General features: G+C 39.8%; 1 long non-coding RNA gene across 1 annotated transcript; it reads right to left on the bottom strand.

Moving 5' to 3' along the window:
• Positions 1 to 153: 153 nt before the first annotated feature.
• On the bottom strand, positions 154 to 5,786 carry LOC144368176 (uncharacterized). The gene is made up of 2 exons (XR_013427951.1): positions 5,664 to 5,786; positions 154 to 556 (listed from the first exon to the last, which is right to left on the bottom strand). It is a non-coding gene; the product is annotated as an uncharacterized LOC144368176 (long non-coding RNA).
• Positions 5,787 to 6,000: the final 214 nt, after the last annotated feature.

Below are 6,000 nucleotides of genomic sequence, written 5' to 3' on the forward strand. Positions count from 1 at the left end.
GACACTTGTCTGACCTTACATTTTGAAAGACAGAAGCAAAACCTGTCTTGTTCTCCTTTTATAATACATTCAGGGCTTCTTTCTGGGCAAATCATTGCCGAAGACAAATTAGTGCAAAATACTCTACTCAAGGAGGCAAAAAGAGCAAAGCACTTCAAAATGAAAATTTTGCTCCTGTCGTAGCATCCAGGTGGCAGTCTTCAGGAGCTCATTGTTTATTAGCTTTATGCTTCTCTGACTATCTAGGGAAAGTACTGCACCTGGAAGTTAGTGGCCCTAGGAACTTTAGAAGAAAATAGAGAGACATTGAGGAAATGGGCCATTTTGGCTGATTGTGTGATTTGGAATTGATGGTGGACTCCATGACTTTAAGCCAGATGTCTCCTCTTTTACTCGATGTAGCCTCTCATTTTTCTTGTTACCAAAGAGGTTACCCTTCTTCTCTTCCTTATCTTCTTCTCCATCCTTGCAGTTCTGCTCTCTCTTCTCTCTCTCTCTCTCTCGTCTCTTGATCTTGTGCATACTTTCTTGCTGAATCTCTCTTTCTCTTCTTGCTCTGTTAAATAAAAATTCCAGGAGGACATTGTACATTGTATAATTATTTAATTTATTAATTTGGTGCTGGGGATTGAACTCAGGGGCATTTTGCCATTGAGCTACATCCCCAGTTTGTGATATATATATCAAATTTATATATATATAAATTTTGAGACAAGTTCTTGCTAAATTGCTGAGGCTGGCCTAAAACTTTCAATCCTGCCTCAATCTCCTGCATCCCTGGGATTATGAACGTTCAGTCACCACACCTGTTGAGGCTGTTATTTTAAACTAAGCTCTTGAACAAACTGGGTTAAAAATCAAAATGGAGTCACTCAATGCTTAATTTCACTGGGCTGAAATTAAGCTGTTTGTCTGAACTTCGGAGAAATTGGCACTAGAGAGATAATAGCCAAATTTCCTAAACAGTCTGATTTAAATTGGCAAGATAATGAAGTTCCCTCAGCCTTAATCCTTACACAAAGGAAATAACCCGAAATAACATGATGTTAATAAATCCACTATTTTCTTATTGTTCTAGCTCCCTGTCCCTTCCTTATAAGGAAGGTAACTTTGAAATGACCACTATGATTTTTGTTTCTGTTTCTGCTTTCTTTAAGCCCTTCTCTGTAAAACCAACCCCCTTTATTCCAACCATTGGAACATTTATTTTATGGAATGAAATGCTGCTGGATTCAAGAATTGAAAATAAAACCAACTAAGATCTTTAAACTAATTGTAATTTTGTTCTTTGATAGCTCCCACACAGGACACACACAGGCCTGTGCGCACATATAAATACATACCCTCCCCGGCCTTCTTATTGTCTGTATGTACTCTTAAACTCTATTTTCCTCTAGCTATTTTTCCAGGACTTTCTCTTTTGTCCTTCCATATATGTGAGCATTGATTTCTTGACAAGATAATCATGGTTTTAATTTATTGAGCACCTATTACATACTAGGGATGAGGAAGTTCCTTTTATATTGCCTTTCTCATTTAATCCTTAGAATTCTCATTGCATCTAGAAAGAAAAGGAAGCTCAAAAAGTTTTTTAAGTATGGGTTCGAGGTTACAGAAGTAGTAATTGGCAGAGCTGGAACTGGAACTCAGAATTCACTGGCCTCAAAGCCCATTTCATTAAGGAACACTGTTATGTACAAAAATTTGGACTTTTGAGTACAGATTTTATGTGGAGTGAATTATCCTACAACACACTTGAACATAAAACTCAGGAATTCTGGGCAGGTACAGTGGCATACACTTGTATTCCCAGTGGCTCAGGAGGCTAAAGCAGAAGGATCATAAGTTCAAAGTCAGCCTTCACACAACATAGCAAGACCCTGTCTCAAAATAAAAAAATAAAAAGGGCTGGGGATTTGGCTCAGTGGGTGAGCTCCCTTGGCCTCAATCTCCAGCATCTAATACAAAACAAAACCAAACCCTGAAAAATTCTTTATCTACTTTTTTTTTCCTGTCCCCTCCTTTGCCCCTGCCCCTTCAGACGGTATTGCTCCCAGAACTCAGTAATTCTTAAAATGACGGATCTAGAAACCATTACTTTGAAGAGGAAAATGGGGAAGTCCTTTCAGAGATGATTAATCCTTGATGCAATTCTGTTGGAAGTGCTGACTAATGGTCTGATGACCCTTTTTTTTTAATCTTGGTGTTGGTAAAGAGGGCATTACAAGGCAGGAAATGGAAAGAGGCACATAGATTTCAGCAGTTCAGAAATGCTAACAGTGGAGGTCTTCACATTGTTTTGGTTCCAGCTTTTTTTTTGGGGGGGCTAATTTAACCACTTCCTCTTCCATTCTTGTTTTGCTCTTTCAGGCAAATTATTTTTTCTCTTTAGGTTTTTATCTATTTTAGAAATTATACTTAATTCCCCATTTTTAAAGTATTTTACAGCTGGACTCAGTGGAACACACCTATAATCCCAGGGTGCAGGAGGATTGCAAGTTCACAGCCAGCTTCAGCAATTTCATGAGATGCAACCTCAAAATAATTCTGTAATGTGTGTATCTGTGGCACTTAGGGGAAATTAATTGAATATTTCAAAATTGTTACTAGAGAGGGATTTTGTTTTTGTTTTTGCTTTTCCTAGTACTGGGGATTGAACCCATGGGTGCTCTACCACTGAGCTACATTGCACAGTCTTTTTGATTTATTTATTTATTTTTTAAATTTTGACAGTCTTGCTAAACAGCTGAAATTGGCCTCAAACTTGTGATCCTCCTGCCTCAGTCTCCTGAGTAGCTCAGATTACAATTGTGCTCCACCATATCCAGCTGCAGAGAAGATTTTGAATGTTCCCAATGTAAAGAAATTATGTATATTTGAGGTAACATATATGCCAGTTATCCTGATCTGATCATTACACATTGTGTATATGTTTTGAAATGTCACACTGTTACCCTGTAAATATGGGCAATTAATATGCACCAATCAAAAAATCAAACTGTAGCATGGTGATAAACACCTACAATTCCAGTGACTCAAAAGGCTGAGGTAGGAGGATCACAAGTTCAAGGCCAGCCTCAGCAACTTATTAAGACCTATGTCAAAGTTAAAAATAAAAAGACCTGGGGATGTAACTCAGTGGTAAAGTAACCCTGGGTTCAATTCCCAATTTAAAAAAATCTGGGCATGATGACTCATGCCTGTAATCAGGAAACTCAGGAGGCTGAGGCAGGAGGATCACAAATTCAAAACTGGCCTCAGAAATTTAGCAAGGCTCTAGGCAACTTAGCAAGAACTTATCTTTAAAAAAAATATACAAAAAGGTTGGGGATGTGGCTGAGGTTCAATTCCTGGTACCAAAACCAAAACAAAACAAAACAAAATATAGCTGGATATGCTGGTGCACATCTGTAATTTCAGCAACTAGGTAGGCTGAGGCAGGAGCATTGCAAGTTTCAGGCCAGTGTGGTCACCTTAGTAAGATCTTGTCTCTAAATAAAAAGCACTGAGAATGTAGGTCAGTGGTGGTAGAGCACCCCTGGGTTCAATCCTCAGTACCATACACATGTACACACACAAACCAAAATAATATTTTTAGAAGAATGCATATTATTCGACATGAACTACTTCTCAGCATTCTCTTGGATGAAAATGGACTTTGCTATCAAAAATTAAAACAATGATTCAAAGCAATGGGACTAACAGTTTTTTGGTGGGGAGAGATACTGGGTATTAAACCCAAGGGAGCTTTACCATGGAGCTATCTATATTCCTGTCCTTTTTAATTTTTTATTTTGAGACAGTTCTCGCTAAATTGTTGACGCCTCAAATTTGGGATCCTCCTGCCTCAGCCTCCCTTGCTGGGATTATAGGTGGGCACCAGTGATCCCACCTGGGACTGCATTTTAAAAATTAGTGGGGAGAGAGGAAGAAAAGGAGAATTGTCAAAGGCCTGCATAAATTAAACTGAAGCCTGTTTAAACCCTGTCCTCTGACACTCCTCCCACTAGTTTCCTTGGTTCGCTGACTTTGTCCTTGAGACAGTTGGATTCTTTTAGGGCTCCCTGTTTCAAAATAAAGAAAGATCTGCACAAGTTCCTGTTTCAGAGGAAGGAAGTTAGGTTCTTTTGTCCTGGAAGAGGCCCTGGTTAGTTCCTTGAGGGTTACTTATTTATTTGTTACTGGGGATTAAACCCAGGGGTGATTTACCAAGGGGCTACATCCTTAGTTCTTTTTCATTTTGAAACAAGGTCTTGCTAAGTTACCCAGGTTGGCCTTGAACTTGTGATCCTCTGGTCCCAACCTCCTGAGTAGCAGAGATTACAGGAGTGCATATGTACCTTGAGTTTTTCTGTCATTTGGAGAAAGAATTTTTGTTCTTAATCTCTGTCACTTTCAGGAAACACTTCACTAATGATATGAGAGGCCCTGGAAGGAATGAGCCCTGCTAACACATTTTTGATCTGTGTTTAATACTAGTTTTTTTTTAATTTTTAATTTTTTAGTTGTAGTTGGACACAATACCTTTATTTTACTTATTTATTTTTATGTGGTGCGGAGGATTGAACCTAGGGCCTTGTCCGTGCTAGGCGAGTGCTCTACCACTGAGCCACAACCCCAGCCCCTTAATACTAGTTTTCGATGCATGCAAGGTGTTAGTAATCACCTGTTTCAATAAAGGAGTTTTCCATATAAGCATGAGGCTGTTGAATCATAGAGTGTCTGCATCTATCAACCTCAGTTGTTTGGGAGTCATTTGAGCCAAAGGCTCCTGTAGAGAATGTGGGCAGGTAACACTGAAGCACTTAGGGCCATCCTGATGTCACCTGGAAGCGGCTATATCTGGCTCACACATTTACTCTCAAGATCTACCAGGCACCCAGCAGTTCTACCAAGCAGATCTTCTCCTGGTACCTTCCCAAGTACTCTGCTTTACTTTCTTTATGAGCAATGCCACCCCCCACTGCCAGAATGGACTGGAAATCAAGAAAAGGGAAATGAAGAAAGGAAAGAAAGCAGTGCCTATGCTGACCTTCACAAAGAAGCAATCGCTAACCCCCTTGGGGAAAGGGCGCACATTCCTAGCTGTGATAAAGGCCTGGCTTTAACCCTTGAGCCTCCAATTCCCCCGCCTGGTCCTGCCCATAGCCAATAATGAGCATTTTGGATTGGAGTGAGGAATACCAATTAACTGGTATGGGTAATCAGATCCAAATAACTGCAGGGGAAATCAGTAATCAGGAACAAAACAGGAGCCCAGAGCAGATAAAAGCTAGGAAATAAAAGACCACAATTTAGCCTCTGATTGAGTCTCTCAGTTTACTTTTTTTTTTCTTTTAAATTCAAATTAGGGTCTTATTCCTTGGATTTTAGCACTAAGGAAGTAGCTTTCCAAAAATAAAAAGAATTTAGAATTATAAAAGAGGAGTATTCTTTTCCCTGTTAAGGGAAAGAAGCAAATCACCCCCCCACCACCACCACCAAAAAAAAAAAAAAAAAAAAAGCCTGTTCTGAAAAATAACACAGTATCAGGAAGGTGAACCAATAAGGTGGTCAGAGCATGCCCCACCCCCCACTCCGGCCAGGTGCAGTCATTTAGGAGGATTCTGGTGGTTCTCTGGCCCTTTTTTGTGGGACAGAGATTAGGGTCTTCAAATTCTCACCTTCAGAGATGAATTGCCAGCCCCTTTCTTTGGTTGGGATCTCTAAAGGAAACCGAGAGCTTTAATAGGGATTGTGGAATGCCAATGCTCAGATAACTTCCAACTTCAAGGATGGAAATCAGAATAAATAATTCTGTGGGTTTCATCAATATGCCTGTCATTGCCAGCAGGCTTCACTGAATCCTGTGGCCTTCAGAGTTTAGGAGGCAGGCCAACACGATAAGGAGTCTAAATTTACAGAAGGCAAAGAGTAGCGTTTAAAAAACACAAAATATAAAACCCAGTTACTTGGTTGTCAGGGTTACGCCCTCAGTTGGAACAAGACAGACATGTGAGG

This window comes from Ictidomys tridecemlineatus, chromosome 11 (assembly GCF_052094955.1).
Source record: "Ictidomys tridecemlineatus isolate mIctTri1 chromosome 11, mIctTri1.hap1, whole genome shotgun sequence".
Lineage (NCBI taxonomy): Eukaryota > Metazoa > Chordata > Mammalia > Rodentia > Sciuridae > Ictidomys > Ictidomys tridecemlineatus.